We start from the raw sequence: 18,202 nt of genomic DNA, 5'->3' as shown, positions 1-18,202 counted from the left end.
CCAGACGATCTTGGTTCTGACTGTCCAGTTTTATGTATTTATTTGATTTGATTTTCGGTTGTTACAGACGGGACAGACATGACTGGGGGATAGAAGGAGGAAGGATGAAAGAAAGAGAGGGAGAGAAAGAAAAATAGAGGGGAGAAGAGATGGTGAGAAAGGCGGGAAGAAAAAAACAAAACAAAACACCTGGATCACCTGTATGGGGATAAGAAAAAACAGAAGAGTAAACAAACAAAAAACAACATAATAAATACAACACAATCACAATAAAGTAGCTAACAGCAGATAACAGTCGATACTAAATATGACATGTTATTGTGCAGTACGCAAGACCGACAGCGCACAATGTGCTTTGAGGTAGCAGCCAAGAAAGGTGAAGTGTGTGTCTGTGAAAACCCGTGTGTACACCTGTGTGGATCGGCATGCTTGAATTCAAAAGGTTTCTCCATGTAACGATCTGCTAGGAAGTGTGGGGAGCCACAGCACCGTCCCCCAGGGCATGAAGCAGGTATGGAGGAGATCCAGGCCCCAGACATCCAGAGGTCCCAGAATACGAGGACCCATGGAGGACCACCAGGGGGGCAACTGTGCCACCCTCCTGGGAAGAGCTGAGGAGAGCCCCAAACGAGAGGTCACCCAGCAGCCACGGAGCAGAGGCCAGAGGGGGTTGCAGTGACGTGCCTGCGGACTCTGCAGGCAGCCAGCTGTGCCAGAGAGGACCGGGCCTCAGGCCCAGAGGCCTGAGGGTACCCCACCCACCGGAAGGGGCCCAGCCGGGCCACAGTCGCCAGGTCCTGCCAATCGGCCACCAGGAGTGAGTTGGTACATACATGAGCGCCCAGCCCCAGACACCAAGAACCACCAACACACCAACGTCTGAGGGCATCAGCTACTGGCAGTGTACATGTTCTCACTTTCATTAGAATTTTGTTTATCAAAAGGTCTGACATGGTAAATGCAAATAACAGCATTCTCAACACTTATTTCTTCAATACAATATGCATGTCCTTCATTCATCACTTTGTGGAACTTCAACGCACTTCTGCTCTCCCCCATATTCCATCTTCACAAGCATATCCTGTGCGGAGATCGAATAAAAATTAGTTGACACTAATTAATGGCACAAATAATCCAGTAAACAATTGCAGCACAGTAAAAAAAAAAAAAGGAATCCTCTTTGAGCCATTACTTGTGTAAAGTATTTTCCCAAAAGACAAGGACACAGGCAACAGGTAATACTGAACTAAATGTAAAACCTCAACCTTTTTCATTTTTACCTAAACCGTGTGCACAAAACTCTGGAGGGATCGATGCTAACTTAGAATCCAGTCAGGACGCCTGCTACTGCTGTTTGCTCGTTTTTTTGTTTTTTTTATGGGCGATCGTTTTCAGGCTTCAAGTAGCACCATTATACCAACATTTCACATTCTAGACATTGTTTTAGGTGTATTTGACCAAAAGTTTGACTGAAAATTCACATGCAAGCTTTTTTTCAAGGCTGTGGTATTTGCCCGCAAACAATACCTTTCAGCTAGCTAAAACAGAATATTATGCTATCAGCGAGCAACATGGCTAATGCCTTTCACACAGCTTTGTCTCAACTCCAAAGAGCCACAGAAGTAAAAGCTAATAATAATTGAAACAATCTTTGAAAAAATGACTTACCAAGCATGGCAAACAACTCAAATATGTAGAGCAAAATGTTCTGAAACGGCTTCACTTCAGCTTCGATTGGAGCCGTGCTGGGGGCGGAGTCTGTGAATTTACTCTGTTGGTGTCATAGCCCCTCTAGGAGTTCAGAGTTAAGAGGTCAAGAGTTAATGTTTCCATTTTAACACCTCCAGATTTGACAGAGAAACACTCATTTTTAACACTCGATTTTAACTACTATCATTTTACACCTCAGAGTTACATTAAAAGAATGTGACTCTACTTAGAGTAAAATTAACTCTACTTTTGCAAGGAGACTATTAACACCAAAACATTTAACACTTTTGAATTTGCTGTGTAGGTTGCGGATTAAAATTGAGGGACAGGCGGCCAGAAGGGGGCAGAGGGGGAGTGCCTCCCCTGCACCCTGGTGACACACCTGCACCCCAAGTCCTGCGTGTGTGTGGTGGATTGGGAAGAGGGAGGCAGCTGAGGATGGGGAGGGAAGAAAGGGAGGGGCTGGGGCTGTGGCTGTGGCTACAATGTAGCTTGCCATCACCAGTGTGTGAATGGGTGGATGACTGGATATGTAAAGCGCTTTGGGGTCCTTAGGGACTAGTAAAGCGCTATATAAATACAGGCCATTTAGAGAGCCCTACAGTTGGGCTGATGCACCCGCCCACCACCCCGGCAACACAACAACCAGGACCCAAGGCCCAGCCAGAGAGCCCCAGCCCAGGGGCGGAGCACCCCCAGAACCACAAGCCTCCAAGCCCGTCCCGGACCCACCCAGGGGCAGCCAGGCTACCAGGCCAGTAACCAACGTCCGCCAGCACAGACCCTCCCCCATGTTTGCTGTACGCAGCTACAAGGAAAACACCATCTAAGGCTACATTCATACTGCACGCGAAAGCGCATCATATCCGACTTTTTTGACCCTATGCGACCCATATCCGATCATGGTATGACAGTGTGAACAGCACAAATCCGATATTTTCAAATCCGACCTGGGTCACTTTCATATGTGCTACTGAATCCAATACATATCTGAAAGCGACTGCTGTTTGAATGGTCATGCCGCATTAAATCCGTCTTTTATGTCACTGACACAAGACAGATGCCAATTATCAGCGCCGGAAATGCGCCCGATAAGACATCGCGAACGCTTCCTGGCCATCCAGTGTAGATGTTAGTGAAACTGTTGGGAAGACAACGTTGGAGAAACGTGAACATTTTATTTGTACTGTATTATCTCCACATTCTGACAGAAATCTGCAACTATCCTTTGAAGCACCACTTCTCTCTAAAACAGCAATAAGGATTATTATTAGGCCATATGTAAATAACAAAATAACTTTATAACTTAAAGAAAAATTGGGAAACGTAAAGTCCGAAACAAGTCTTTATATTAAGGGTCATCAGTCAAACAATAGTGTGTGGTCTGGGTCTAACCAGAGTGCGTCGTGTGTGACCTCTTCTTTTGCGCATGCGAGCTGCTTTGAGGGTTCACACTAGAGTGCGTTTGCTGTCACATTTTATTTGTAGTGTGAACAAGCAGACAAAAAAATTGGATTTGATCAAAAAAATCGGAATTGAGCATTAAGACCTGCAGTGTGAATGTAGCCTAAGAGCCACCAGAGCCCCTAACCAGGTCATGGCCACAACCCCCGTGTTAGGCCCTCCAGGGAAAAAGTCCCTAGGGAATCCCCAGACGCCCTAAGGCCATCCCTACCCCCATATCAACCACAATAGTGAACGCAGGACCAAACCATGACCCCCCACCCCCACTAGGTGATGAAGCTGATCAAAGGAGCCCAGAGGGATTGATCAAATGTGATGGCAGAGGCTGTATCAAGGCTAATGTGATCTATCAGAAGGTTTTTAGAATTAAGATTATTTTTCCAGTTAATGAGGACCATTTTCTTGGTAATGCATAGACAATGTGGGCTGTTTCTTTCTGTAGTGACCTCATCCAAGTTGCCCAGCAAGCACACTAAAGGGGAGGCTGGAATGTTACATTTCAGACACTTTGATAAGTCTTCACATATCTTGCGCCAAAACTTCTGAACTGGTGGACAGAACCAAAGAGTGTGGATATAATTGTCCGGTGTATTTGCTTGACAGTGTAAGCAGTTGTTAGAAGACATAAAGCCCATCTTGAACATCCTATGACCAGTATAGTGCACTCTATGTAATATTTTGTATTGCATTAATTGGAAACTGGGATTTCTGATCCCTTGAAAGGTTTTTAAACATATCTAAGATGATCGATAAATCCACTTTCCATTTTGCAATAGGAAGGGATATTGATTCATCTATTTTAGAAAGTGTTCTGTATATTTTAGACAATAATTTGGGGGTTTTAGATTAAAAAAATTGTACCACACTTGGTGGTGTTTGTAATTCAGCTTCACCGGGATTACATTTCTTTTTTTACAATGGATTTAATTTGTTGATATTCCAAAAATCTTTTCTTGTAGATCCCATATTGTATAACTAGTCTGTCAAACTATTGTTCTATCTATTGTTCCAGATAGGTGTACGTTTGCATGGGATTAATGAAGACTCTGTTATTTTTAGAAACTCCCACCATGCTGTTAGAGAAGAGCTGATGTTGATGCTTTTAAAGCATTTATGTCGTTTGATGTTTGAGCTGATAAATGGTAGGTCTGAAATTTCTAGATTATTACATAGTGCCTGTTCTACATCTATCCAGGGTTCATCTAAGAAGGTGTGTTTAAACCATCTAGAGATGAACTGAAGCCTGTTGGCTAAAAAGTTGTGATTAAAGTTAGGCAGATCTAGTCCTCCTTTATCCTTGGTCCTTTGTAGAGATGGCACGATACCACTTGTTTATGTCCGATACCTGCTTTTTATATAAGTTAATACTCAAGTTAAAAAAACAAAACAAAAACACTAAAGCTATTCTGTTATACCTGTATGCAAAACGAGATATTGATACCTATAGCGGCAAATTATGGAAGGAGCAATTAATCGGAAGAACTGTAGATTTTGACCAGTTCTGTCTCCTAACTGGTGCCAGTTAGGAGACAGAAGCTGGAGGATGTTTGGTCATTTGTTCTGACACAAGCTGTTGGGGAATTATATAATATTTTCAACCAACTTACGAAAGACTTTCCAAAACCAAATTTGTGTAAATTGCAAATAGAAATTTCCAGTTAACTCTGTCAAACGCCTTTTCTGCATCAAGAGACAATATTATGGTTTCAGTATTTTTACTGCATGAATAGTCTATTAAATTAAGTAGTCTACGTGTATTTGTTGATGAGTGCCTGCCTTTTATGAAACCAGTTTGGTCAGGATGAATTAAAAAGGGGGGTATTTTCTCTAATCTCTTTGCAGATTATTTTAAGGTCTACATTAATAAGGGATATTGGACGATAGCTTGAAGGAAATACAGGGTCTTTCCCTGGTTTTAGTATGAGACTAATATTTGCAGAGTTCATATTTGGTGGTAGTCTCCCATTTTCTTTGATTTCCTGCAACATTCTGTGAAAAATTGGTGCTAGAATTGTCCAGAATTCTTTGTAAAATTCTGCTGGAAAGCCATCTGGACCTGGAGCCTTATTATTGGGCATACCTATTAGGGCTTCCTGGAGTTCACCTGGCGTCAGTGGCGAATCCAGTGGCAAGGGGGCCCAGGCCCATCCGGAACGGGGCCGCAGCAGCAGCACCGCCCAGCCCCACAGAGTCTGGGGCAGCCCACCCGACTCCACCCCAGAGAAAACTGCACCCACCCCATCATCCAATCATCTCCCAAACTACACAAGACAATAGACGCCCAGGTTGAGTCATTCTCCACGTCTCCAATATCTCTCCCCCACCTGTAGAGTGAGCTCCTGTAGAGAGGAGACCTCCTGCAAAGATGTAATAGTTTATTTTTGGCAAGACCATCATTTTTATAGCAGCAACCTTTCCCATAAGTGATATGGGTAGAGATTTCCATCTAGCCAGATCGCCTTCTACTGTCTTTAAAAGTGGGACGTGGTTTAATTTTGTTAATTCTGCAAGTTTAGGAGAGATATTGATACCTAAATATTTAATATTTCCAGATTGCAGTCAGGTAGATGCCACACTCAGGTGTTTTACATTTATTCAAACCTGTGACCGGCCTGTGAGTCTCTTGTAATAAAACAACAGGTTTTTAAGTTGGTTAAATATTTTTAACCTTTTTTCTATGGAGCCAGCTCCGTGCACATTCCATGTGACAAACCTTAGTGTGGCCATAGTTGTGTATGTATGGCGAATGATGTACACTGTGTGTCTCGCTTAGACGGGTGGGGAAAATGGAAACACATTATTTGTTTGTAAATAAAGATAAGAAAAATGCGTGGCGAGATGCTCTGAGGTCTGACTATATGGGCAGAAATCTGTGGCATCAGAAACTGAATTTGAATAAGTTAAATTTGAATTTGAATTGCTCAGATTGAATCTGAATTGTAACTTGAATAAATGCTTTTGAAAACTGAATTTGAATTAGTCTAATTTGAAATTGAATTTATGGTTTGAAAATGATCATCACTAAATTGAAATTGCATTTTATATTTTGAAAATGAATTGATTTTCTTTGAAACTGCATTTTATCCTTTAGAAATTCAGCTCTCGAATAATTTCAGTTTCACTTCTCACCATTCAGTTTCAGTTCTACAATTCAATTTCAGTTCCAAAATTCAGTTTTTTGGAACTTACATCCGGTTCCGGTTCAAGCGCAGATTAATAGAACTACGTTTTACTAGCGGACCGAAAGTGTTACTGACGGGAATCTACAGCATCTTGAGCTGAATTAAGACTTCAGAAGTCATTCGTCATGTCGAATGACCAGCAGATAAACTCTCAGGTTGGTAATAAATGTATTACATGTATAAGAACAAGCGTCATGTTAACAAATGATAGCCGTAAGGTAACTTTTATGCTTATTGTAGCTGTTAGCTAAAAACGCTAATTTAGCGTAGTTTGCCCTGAATTCAGCTTTGACAAACAAATATGATCGACTGTTTCTAGTAGAATTCCAAAGTTGTCATCTTGTACCCTCTCAGAGTACCCCCTCTGTATGCTTGCAGAAACCCCTACAGTAGGGAAACATGCAAAACGGTGTCCAAACCTTTGTATTTTAGCTTTATTTATGTCTTACACAGCATCCCAACTCTTTAGCTAACTTAATAACTTTAGCTAAAGTGAATAGTTAGCCTAATTCATTAGTGCAGCATTACTGGGTCACCTCTGTTTGAAGTGATATAATGTGATATACAACTATCACTGAAACAGCAAACTTTGTAAATAAACAAACAACACTTCTCATTCTCTAAACGTTTGGCAACAGCTGTAGATTACACTATCAGTGCTTGTTCACTCTTGACAATAATTACATTTCAAAATTTACTTTGTGCATTTACAGGTAAACAATATCTAATATTTTATCTAAATGACTGCTTTGTCTTTGAAAAGGGTGAAGAGCCTGAGGCCAGTAACAGTCCAGTTCTACTCTAAGTACATCCTTACAGTGGCTCACAGGACAAGGCCACATTCCTGTCCTGCCAGAAGAGAAGAGAAACTTCAGAGTCTTCATGCAGTTCAACCACACCTGTCATATTCCATATGACAGGGGTCTCAAACTCCAGTCCTCAAGGACCAGTGTCATGCAACTTTTCCATGCCCTCGAGGACTGGAGTTTGAGACCCCTGCCGTATGGTATTCATGCTGTTTTCCACCCCACAGTTACAGCATGTCTGACTGCCTGTTCAGCATATGCAAAAATATATGATGAGTTTAAACATGTGATGACTAAGGCCTTCCATTATGGTGTTTGTCATCACATGTCACAGACATCTGGATGATCATTTGGAATAAACAAAACTAAAAACTTGTTACTTCATCTTTTATCTTTATTATTATTATTATTATTATTATTGTTGTTGTTCTTATTTTACATTTTTCATTGTTAGGCATTGAGTTTATTTGTAGTAGTCCTTTCCAACGTCTTTCCCTCTTCCATGTTACTGTGTCAGCTTGTCAGCATCTATTTGGGTTTGGAAGTGGAACAGAAAGTAAGGAAATCCAAAGTGCCATTAAAACCAGGAGCGGTTCTTATATTTCAGAAGAAGGGATTAATTCAAAAGAAATGACCTCAATGCCATATTTTATTTAGGAACCCTAGAGAGCACTTTGCAAAATAACACATTCTTATAATTTCACCCTCAGCCAAGCTACGACTGTCAGGGAAGGTGATGTAGGTACAGAGCATGTGAGAGTGGTTAAGTTAATGTCTCTTGTCTAGATGAAGGCACAAGAGGGATCAATGGCAAGGCGTAGAGATTCAGTATCTTCAGTCTTCAGTGGACACTCCATTTCTGGCACAAAACACCTGTAAAAGATGGTCGATTTAGGAGGTGACCCGACAACTTCAGCCTGTCAAACATAGTAATGGAGCAGTATGCTTTAAAAAAAAAAAATCAAATTAAGCATGCACTCAGTACCCTAAGAATTATTATGGTAGTTAAACACTGATAGTTGTATATCATATTATATCACTTCAAACAGAGGTGACCCAGTAATGCTGCACTAATGAATTAGACTAACTATTCACTTTAGCTAAAGTTATTAAGTTAGCTAAAGAGTTGGGATGCTGTGTAAGACATAAATAAAGCTAAAATACAAAGGTTTGGACACCGTTTTGCATGTTTCCCTACTGTAGGGGTCTCTGCAAGCATACAGAGGGGGTACTCTGAGAGGGTACAAGATGACAACTTTGGAATTCTACTAGAAACAGTCGATCATATTTGTTTGTCAAAGCTGAATTCAGGGCAAACTACGCTAAATTAGCGTTTTTAGCTAACAGCTACAATAAGCATAAAAGTTACCTTACGGCTATCATTTGTTAACATGACGCTTGTTCTTATACATGTAATACATTTATTACCAACCTGAGAGTTTATCCGCTGGTCATTCGACATGACGAATGACTTCTGAAGTCTTAATTCAGCTCAAGACGCTGTAGATTCCCGTCAGTAACACTTTCGGTCCGCTAGTAAAACGTAGTTCTATTAATCTGCGCTTGAACCGGAACCGGATGTAAGTTCCAAAAAACTGAATTTTGGAACTGAAACTGAATGGTGAGAAGTGAAACTGAAATTATTCGAGAGCTGAATTTTTAAAGGATAAAATGCAGTTTCAAAGCAAATCAATTCATTTTCAAAATATAAAATGCAATTTCAATTTAGTGATGATCATTTTCAAACCATAAATTCAATTTCAAATTAGACTAATTCAAATTCAGTTTTCAAAAGCATTTATTCAAGTTACAATTCAGATTCAATCTGAGCAATTCAAATTCAAATTTAACTTATTCAAATTCAGTTTCTGATGCCACAGATTTCTGCCCATAGATTCAATCTGAGCAATTCAAATTCAAATTTAACTTATTCAAATTCAGTTTCTGATGCCACAGATTTCTGCCCATACCTATGGTGTAGCGGACTCTTATCTGGTGTGCAGTCAATACAGCCACGGAGTGATACCAGGGTGGCGGTAGAGCTGTCCGTCCACGTAGAGCCGGTGTTCCAGATTAACTGGCGTCGCAGATTAACTGGCATCGCAGATTAACTGGCGTTGGTCGAACAGATGTGTGGCAGACTTGCGTTTCAGGAGCTGCTACCGACAAACCAGCGAAAAAACGCCAAATGTGTCATCTGTGACATATGTGAGGTTACCTGGAACACACTCCGTCAGTCTTAATGCTGTTGAACAACAAAATGTTTTAAAATGTCGTGAGTTTACCTGGTGATATTCTCATGCGCGACGCGATCGCGAAAACAGCAAACAATTAATGCTCCGCCGATGCTGTTCACAGGACAGCAAGAGTAAACAATCGGGAGAATCTTGTCGTCATTATCGTTCCCCTCGTACGTTTTATTACTCCGTTTTCAGCAGTTTCGCTTCACAACTAAAGCGTGCAGTTTACTTTGAGTACAAAGTAAACTGCACGCAGTGGAGTCGAGTCAACCAGCGCCACCTCTGGCCAAGTGCCACAGCCTACAGGGTTGATCTGATATCCTCGTGTTGGTGTTGTTCCCAGATCATCATACTAAATGTTCCAGGATCAACATTGCAAGTGACCAATCAGAATGTTGTGACGTCATACTTTTGCGACTTCGGGAAAAACCGGCGTAAAACAAAAAACTGTACTAAAGCTGCGTGAAACCGCCTCTGTCTGCCGATCAACGGACCCTAACCCTAACCGTAACCCTTTAATAAACAGTAAGCAGAATTGATATTGTCCTTGCAACATTGGAATTTCATAAATGCACGAATGGCTTGGCGTGCAAAAGAATAACGTCACACCAATATGATTGGTCACTTGCAATGTTGAACCTGGAACAACATTTTCATGATGGTCTGGGAACAACACCAACACGAGGATATCAGATCATCCCAGCCTACAGCCAGATTAACTTGTGACACACATCTGCAGCACGTTTGAAATCGTTTCATGCACGATGCATTTGTAACTTTCAATTCTGTCTGTTTGTGCGTCATGCAAATAAACCTTTGAACTGAATGAAATGATATCATGTATTTATTTTTGGCCTACATCAGTAAGGAATGCCAAATTATATATACAAAGTCATAGAAATTACCACTTCAATTGGTCGTCATAATTTTAATATTTTTGTTTTCCATAACAATGAAATACGCCTTGGACAAATATGACACATCAATATTTCATTAGTGTTGTCACATCACATCCTGTAAGCATAGTCTGCCTGTGTCTTTTCTCTGGAAATGAATATTTTCAGCCAATATAGGCAATCCATCAACATGGCTGGAGAGTTGGTAGTTAAATAAGTGTATAAGTGTGGTTAATATAATAAACATTTGTAAGGAGATGACAGTTACTGTGAATTTACAGCAGTTACACAGTGATTAGTAATAAACAGAGCCAGTGTGATTGAGTGGAGCTTGTGAAAGTGAGTGGATTCAAGAAAGTCAGTGACTCAGGTGTGGCGATTGGTCTTTTGTTTTAAATCTAGGTTAGGAAGTTATTCATGTTTTAAAACAAGCACTTTTTGTCAGAAATGCAAGAAGTACATCTGCAGAAAGCACACAGTTACATTCTGTCCATCATGTGGACAAAACTGAAAATGTTGAACATTGAAAAACTGAGAACGTTGGGCAAGTTCAAAAGAAATGTGTTTGTTAAAACGAAACCTTTACTAAATTGTTCCTAAAAATAGTTATGGAACTACTACTACCCACCACTATGTTGAAAGGTCCAATGCCAGCAATGTGGATTGTAAAGACTAAAACCAGTCATTAAGCAAAGACAACAGGGATCATTCTTTTCTGTTTATTATACAGCCAGATTGACTTGTGACACACATCTGCAGCTGGCTCTATCACCCCGTTTGAATTTGTTTCATGCACAATACATTTGTAACTGTCATTCTTTTCCATTCTTTCCAAAAAAAAAAGGTCAACTACATGAAATGCAATTTTGCTTATTTTGAGCTTAAGATTGCTTGAAGATTACGAAATCAGCACTCCTTTTGTTTGTATCATTTCACAGCAAAGACATATGTATTCAACAAATATATTACACATTAATGTTTGACCACTGTTCTCACAACAATTTCTGTCAGCACAGTCAGCATTCATATGTCTATCCCTATTGTGGAATATATTTTCAATGACCTTTCCCAGGTATGCCGTGCCTGTGGTGAGAGAAGCTTTGGTGCAGAAATGATCAGTGTGTAAGATCGATACCTAAGACGGAAACACCTTGAATGAGTTACTTAAACATCACTGGGTGAAATGTCACTTTGATGCACCAACAGAAAACTTATAGTTCATGTAACCTGCATGCCTTTGCACTTTAAAGAGACTGGAGCACACAAAGGACACATGAAAACATCGACTGATTCACACATAAGGCTTTTGCACAGAAATCTGCAGTACCTGCACATTTGAACATGTTTAATTGCTTTACTCAACAGCCTGACGTCAGATGAATGACTCTGACAATCTACTTTTTCCTGCAGATTGAATGTACCTTCTGTGCAAAGTGGTACCATAGAGGGTTCGTGGACTTCCCCTGTAAAAAAGACGACTACTAATGTTGTGCATACCAAATAAACAGGAAAAAAAAGATCCCTGTTGTCTTTGCTTAATTATTGTTTTTAGTGTTGACAATCCACATTGCTGGCATTGCATCTTTCAACATGTTTGTGGGTGGTTTTGGGATGAACAAAAGTATTTTACCAGCACAATATAATCTGCAGTATGATCATTGCTTTAACAATGTAACAGATAGCTTTAAGATGGCCTTAAGATGTTTATGCATACTGTTATCATATTAACCTTGTATTCCAGATGCAGTTATAACTATTTTATACACATTGCATATCTGTGCTTCTTTTGAGTGGATGTTCGGTTCATTAATCAGAATCAGAATCAGAATCAGAATACTTTATTGATCCCTGGGGGAAATTATTTTTTGTTACAGTGCTCCATTTTAAACCAACATTAAGACAAGACAGACAATACGCTAACTAAGAATAGTACAATATATACATATATATACATACATACATACATACATACATAAGTCACTTATAAATAAATATTTGGAAAAGAAACATGTGTAGCTGTAGCAGCAAACAGTGTGTTAAGTGGATGCGTTGTACAGGGAGATGGCCACAGGCAGGAATGATTTCCTGTGTCGTTCAGTGGTGCTTTTCGGTAATCTCAGTCTCTCACTGAACGAGCTCCTGTGACTGACCAACATGTCATGGAGTGGGTGGGAGGTGTTATCCAACATTGTCTTTATCTTGGACAGCATCCGCCTCTCCGACACCACCTTGAGGGAGTCCAGCTCCATCCCCACAACATTGCTGGCCTTACGGATCAGTTTATTAAGTCTGTTGGCATCTGCGACCCTCAGCCTGCTCCCCCAGCATGCAACAGCATAGAGGATCGCACTGGCCACAACAGACTCATAGAAAATCCTCAGCATTTTCTGGCAGATGTTGAAGGACCTCAGTCGCCTCAAAAAATAGAGACGACTCTGGCCCTTCCTGTAAAGTGCTGTGGTGTTTTTAGCCCAGTCCAGTTTATTGTCAATGTGTACTCCAAGGTATTTATAGTCCTCCACAATGTCAACACTGACCCCCTGGATTGAAACAGGGGTCAAGTGTTTCCTGGTCTTCCTGAAGTCCACGATCAGTTCCTTGGTCTTTGCCACGTTGAGCTGCAGATGATTCTGCTCACACCACGTGACAAAGGAGTCGACCACAGCCCGGTACTCTGTCTCATCATCCCTGCTGATGCATCCAACCACCGCAGAGTCATCAGAAAACTTCTGAAGATGGCAGGTCTCTGTGCAGTGGCTGAAGTCTGTGGTGTAGAGGGTGAAGAGGAAGGGGGAGAGGACAGTCCCCTGTGGTGCCCCTGTGTTGCTAATCACCTTGTCAGACACACACTGTGGGAGACGTACATATTGTGGTCTTCCGTTCAGGTAATCAACAATCCAGGACACCAGAGAAGCATCCACCTGCATCGCTGCTAACTTATCACCCAGGAGGGTCGGCCTGATGGTGTTGAAAGCACTGGAAAAGTCAAAAAACATGACCCTCACAGTGCTCGCCGGCTGGTCCAGATGGGTGTAGACACGATTGAGCAGGTAGATGATGGCGTCCTCTGTTCCGAGACGAGGCTGATAAGCGAACTGAAGGGGATCCAGATGTGGTCTTACTATGGGTCGCAGCTGGTCCAGGATGAGCCTTTCCAGGGTCTTCATGATGTGGGAGGTCAGTGCCACGGGCCTGTAATCCTGGGGGCCACTGGGACGAGGCGTCTTTGGTACAGGGACGAGGCATGATGTCTTCCACATCACCGGGACCCTCTGCAGACTCAGACTCAGCATAAACAGTTTATGAAAGACTCCACACAGCTGGGGGGCACAGGTCTTGAGGACAAGGGGACTCACTCCGTCTGGTCCAGCAGACTTGCCTGAGTGAAGTCTCCTCATTTGCATCTCAACCTGGTATTGAGTGAAGGTGATGGGTGGGGGAGGGGTGTCAGGAATCTCACAGGAGGCAACATGTGAAGAGAGAGGCTGGCACAGTGGTGTGGCTCTGGATTCCAGGCTGACTGCAGGTGAGGTTGTGGGGGTGGGAGCAGACACTGTGGTGTCGAATCTATTGAAAAACAGATTCAACTCGTCGGCTCTATTCTCACCTCCCTCAGCTCCCCTGCTGTTGGTTGGCCTGAATCCAGTGATGGTCTTCATGCCCCTCCACACCTCTCTCATGCTGTTCTGCTGGAGTTTCCACTCCAGCTTCCTCCTGTAATTGTCCTTAGCCTCTCTGATCTTGTCCTTTAGTAACACCTGGATCTTCCTCACCTCCTCTTTGTTGCCCCCTCTGAAAGCCCTCTTCTTGTTGTTGAGAAGGGCTTTGATGTCCTTAGTCACCCACGGCTTGTTATTTGGGTAACAATGAACAGTCTGAGCTGGAACAATGGAGTCGGTGCAGAAAGTTATGTAGCCTGTGATACACTCAGTAAGCCCATTGATGTCCTCGGCGTGAGGCTCACAGAGTGTTTCCCAGTCGGTCACCTCGAAACAGCCCTGTAGTTCCGCTATTGCCTCCTCTGACCACCTCCTAACAGTCCTGGTGGTCACAGGTTCCCTCCTCACAATTGGCACATAGCGGGGGGTGAGGTGAATCAGGTTATGATCTGACCTACCAAGTGGGGGGAGGGAGGAGGAGCTGTATGCATCCTTGACGTTAGCATACAGTAAGTAAGGGTCTTAAGCTTCACTGGCGTGACTGTCCAGGTGATACATGCTGAGGGAAACTAGAATATAGAAGGAATTGCAATACATGCTTACAAAACACTTATATCAGGTCATTTTTATTATCGTTTATAAGTTCATATTCTTGTATTAAGCCTTTAGTAGAGGTTCTTGATTAAAACATTTATTTAGTAGATGACATATACATAGTTTCAGTTCAGTTATTACATATATGAGAGTGGCTTCTGTCTCTCTGTCTGGTGAGAGGTCAGGAGCTAGTCGACGAGGTGAAATAGGGTGCAATTGTGGTTAGCACACACACACACACACACACACACACACACACACACACACACACACACACACACACACACACACTTAAAGCTTCTACGTGTGTGTGTGTGTAAGTACTGAATATTATGTCACTTATTTATGTGCAAATGTTTAATAACGAAGAACATTAAAACATTACTGTTGGCCACGTGTCGGCAAAGTTATGTGACATTGGTGACGTTTGTACTAACTTGGTTTTAAAGCCTTTACTTTAAAATATACACCATTCAATAGCTGAGCTTAATCTTAAAGAGAATGATCAAGGCTCATGTAGAAACAAACATATTGTCCCATTGCTCAGAAGATATAACAATGGACAACTCTCTCTCCCATCTTTTTTTCATATAATCTGTTGAAGTTCCACTACTTTTTAATAGAGTTAAACCCTGATAAACCCTGATAGAGTTTAGAGATAATTGACTTACATCCCTTAAAATATATTTGTGAAACCAGATTAATTATATCATTAGGTTGTGTATTAATTTCTTTAGTCACTTTTGAGGAAAAATATTGCCGTAATTGTTTTTTGTAATATTTTAAAACTTTGAAGGCCGTTCTTATCCATTATTTTACAATATACATTAATCCCTTTATGTGACCAGTTTTTAAATTTTAAATCCATTTAGTGTTGAACTGTTTGAATCATGGTGGGATAAGGTGAATCTCATCATACGTTCAAGTACACCATGTGCTAGGTTACAGCTTATACAGTTTAAAGTAATAAACAGAGTCCATTTCTCAAAATCCCGTTTATCTAAAAAAATTTCCTTTAATTATAGACCAATGTGACACCTCCCCTTGCAATCTAAGCCATATGTTTTTCTTCTGTCCAAGTTTGAAAAGATTTTGGAGTGATTTCATTTCCGTACTTTCAGGGGGTTTTGGAATTCAGATCCGAGAAGACGCTCTAATTGCCATATTTGGAGTTCCAAAGACCCCTCTTAATATATCTCCCCAGCAAACTGAGATCTTGGCTTTTTGTTCCCTTCTTGCTAGACGCTGTATTTTAATTCTTTGGAAATCTCCCACGCCTCCATCTGCATCGCAATGGCTTAATACTGTCCGGACATTCTTGAGGGTGGAGAAGATCGGACTCACAGTGAAAGGTAGTTCTGCAAAATTTCTCCACAAGTGAACACCCTTTGTGGAATATCTCAAATCTTTTCCTTAGTATTTAGCATAATGCAATTTACCCACCCTATACTAGATTGAAAAAAAAATTGAAATTCACTCTTTTTTTAAACATGGGATTTAAGCACCCCCCTCCCCTTCTATTTTTTGTATTTATTGTTTAATTTAATTTTTATTTAATTTTACTTTTTTTAAATTTATTTAATATTTTTTCTAATTTACTCACCTTTTTCATTTTTTTTTCTTTTTTCTCAGTTTTCTGTTCTTGTGTTGGTATAATGTTTTTTGTATTTTAATTTGTCTTTTGTTTAACAAGAAAAGGTAAAATGTTTGGGAAATAAATGTTTGAGAAAATATGTCATGTAACATGCATACAATGTATATAAGTTTGTATAATCTCTTGATAAACAGATAAAAAACTAAAAAAAATTTTTTTAAATCCATTTGGTATGGTTTAAACTCAGAGTCATAAGCCACCCACTTACTTAGGTTTAGTTCTTTTACTAACTCGAACCAAATAAGCAATGTAAAAGATGCCAAGGGGTTCAGTTCTTTCTGACAAGCTGTTGTCAGTTTCTGATCTCCTATCAAGGGTTGTATTGGAATGACCCCACACATATTCTCCATTTCTTTCCATCGGGCTTCACAAGTATCACCACACCATTGTATAACTATTTTTAGTTGAGCAACAAGGTAGTAATCTTGTAGACTACTAGTAATCTTGGAGACTTGGGAGAGAGAAGCCGCCATTATCTTTACGAATTAATAATGTGCTATATTTAATTATAGGTTTCCACCCCTCCAAATAAATTGATATATTTGTTTGTCCCAGTCATGGAACTGAGATTTGGGAATTTTCATAGGAAAAGACATAAACAGATACAGTAGTCTAGGCAGGACTGGCATTTTAATGACCTCCATTCTTGCACTAAAATCAAGAATAAGTGTTGAACATAGAATGAGGTCCTCTTTAATCTTTTGGTTCACAGGCTCAAAGGTTTTTTTTATACAAGTCATCTAAAGATTTAGTCAGCCATACTCCTAAATGTCTAATTGCTTTCTGAGACCAATCAACAGAATTTTTTCCTTTAATCTCACTCAACAGTCTTTAGTTAAAACTTAAAATGTGTGTTTTTGATGTTGAGTTTATAACCAGAATACGCCCCAAACATTGGTAGGAAGTCTAGAGGGTCTGGATGGACTGGTCTGGATTTGACAAGTACAAGAGGACATCATCAGCATATAATGCTATTTTGTGTTCTCTTGAATTAACTACAACTAGTGTTGCAGCGGATCACGGTTGATCCGTAATCCGAACCGATCCCACTCCACAGTTTGGCACCCATGTGATCCGAAGATTTGAAACAGAAGGAAAAAAAGTACAGTATGTGTATGGTGCACGTGGTGGGTCTGTCAAGCGATAGTTATGGCCAGTGCTAGCGGTCCAAGTGGAGGAGCAGAGGAGTTTAAGCAGCCCTTTGCTGCCCAATCTGACCGGGCTAAAGCTATTACAAAAGCTATTGGGGTGTTTAGCTGCAGACGGGAGGCCGTATTCTGTTGTGCAAAACAAGGGGTTTAAACTATGATGAACATGCTTGAGCCACACTATGATATCCCGTTCGCGTCCACTTTAGTGGCAAGATCGTTCCAAGCATGTATGAGCAGGAAAAGATTTAAGTTGTAGCTGAAATGTCCCAGGCATCTTCTGTTGCCCTAACTACTACAAATGGGTGGACCTCCAGGGCAACGGAAAGCTACGTGACCATGACAGCTCATTATATCACAGCAGAGTGAGATATAATGAGCGGTATGTATTATTGTAGGGCCTACCTTACAATATAAAGCGCCTTGAGGCGACTGTTGTTGTGATTTGGTGCTTTATAAATAAAATTGAATTGAATTGAATGGTAGATACAAAGCCCTGTACTGCCCTATATTGTACCATAATTTATTTATTTTTTATAACTGCGTGACTGTGTTAAAAACTGTGAATGTTTTTAACAGGCAAAAAATACTTCAATAAAAACAAGTAAATGTTAAATTTTTGTCTTTTTTCTCTTTTTGCTGATCCAAAACTTGATCCGATCCGTGACTTAAAACCGTGATCCTATCCGAACCGTGAGATTTTTGATCCGTTGGACCATGAATACTATTATTTTCTCTTATTGCTTGTGCTAAACGTTCAATGTAAAGAGCAAAAAGAGTCAGAAACAGGGGGCAACCTTGACCAGTAGATCTTTCCAACCTTATATGGTCTGTGACTCGTCCATTTAT

At 40.7% G+C, this 18,202-nt stretch overlaps 1 long non-coding RNA gene across 3 annotated transcripts; it reads right to left on the bottom strand.

The window, feature by feature from the left end:
- Positions 1-93: 93 nt before the first annotated feature.
- On the bottom strand, positions 94-9,714 carry LOC308396476. Of its 3 annotated transcripts, none has more exons than XR_013971572.1 (4): positions 9,448-9,714; positions 9,133-9,321; positions 1,669-1,791; positions 94-1,081 (listed from the first exon to the last, which is right to left on the bottom strand). It is a non-coding gene; the product is annotated as an uncharacterized lncRNA (long non-coding RNA). The 3 variants fall into 3 exon arrangements; XR_013971573.1 differs by having other exon boundaries at positions 9,133-9,318; XR_013971574.1 differs by having other exon boundaries at positions 9,133-9,700.
- Between the last annotated feature and the right edge of the window lie 8,488 nt (positions 9,715-18,202).

Source organism: Rhamphochromis sp. 'chilingali' (genome assembly GCF_963969265.1).
Source record: "Rhamphochromis sp. 'chilingali' genome assembly, chromosome: 5".
NCBI lineage: Eukaryota > Metazoa > Chordata > Actinopteri > Cichliformes > Cichlidae > Rhamphochromis > Rhamphochromis sp. 'chilingali'.
The sequence above is the reverse complement of the archived record's forward strand: the minus strand, read 5'-3'. Positions and strand labels throughout refer to the sequence as shown.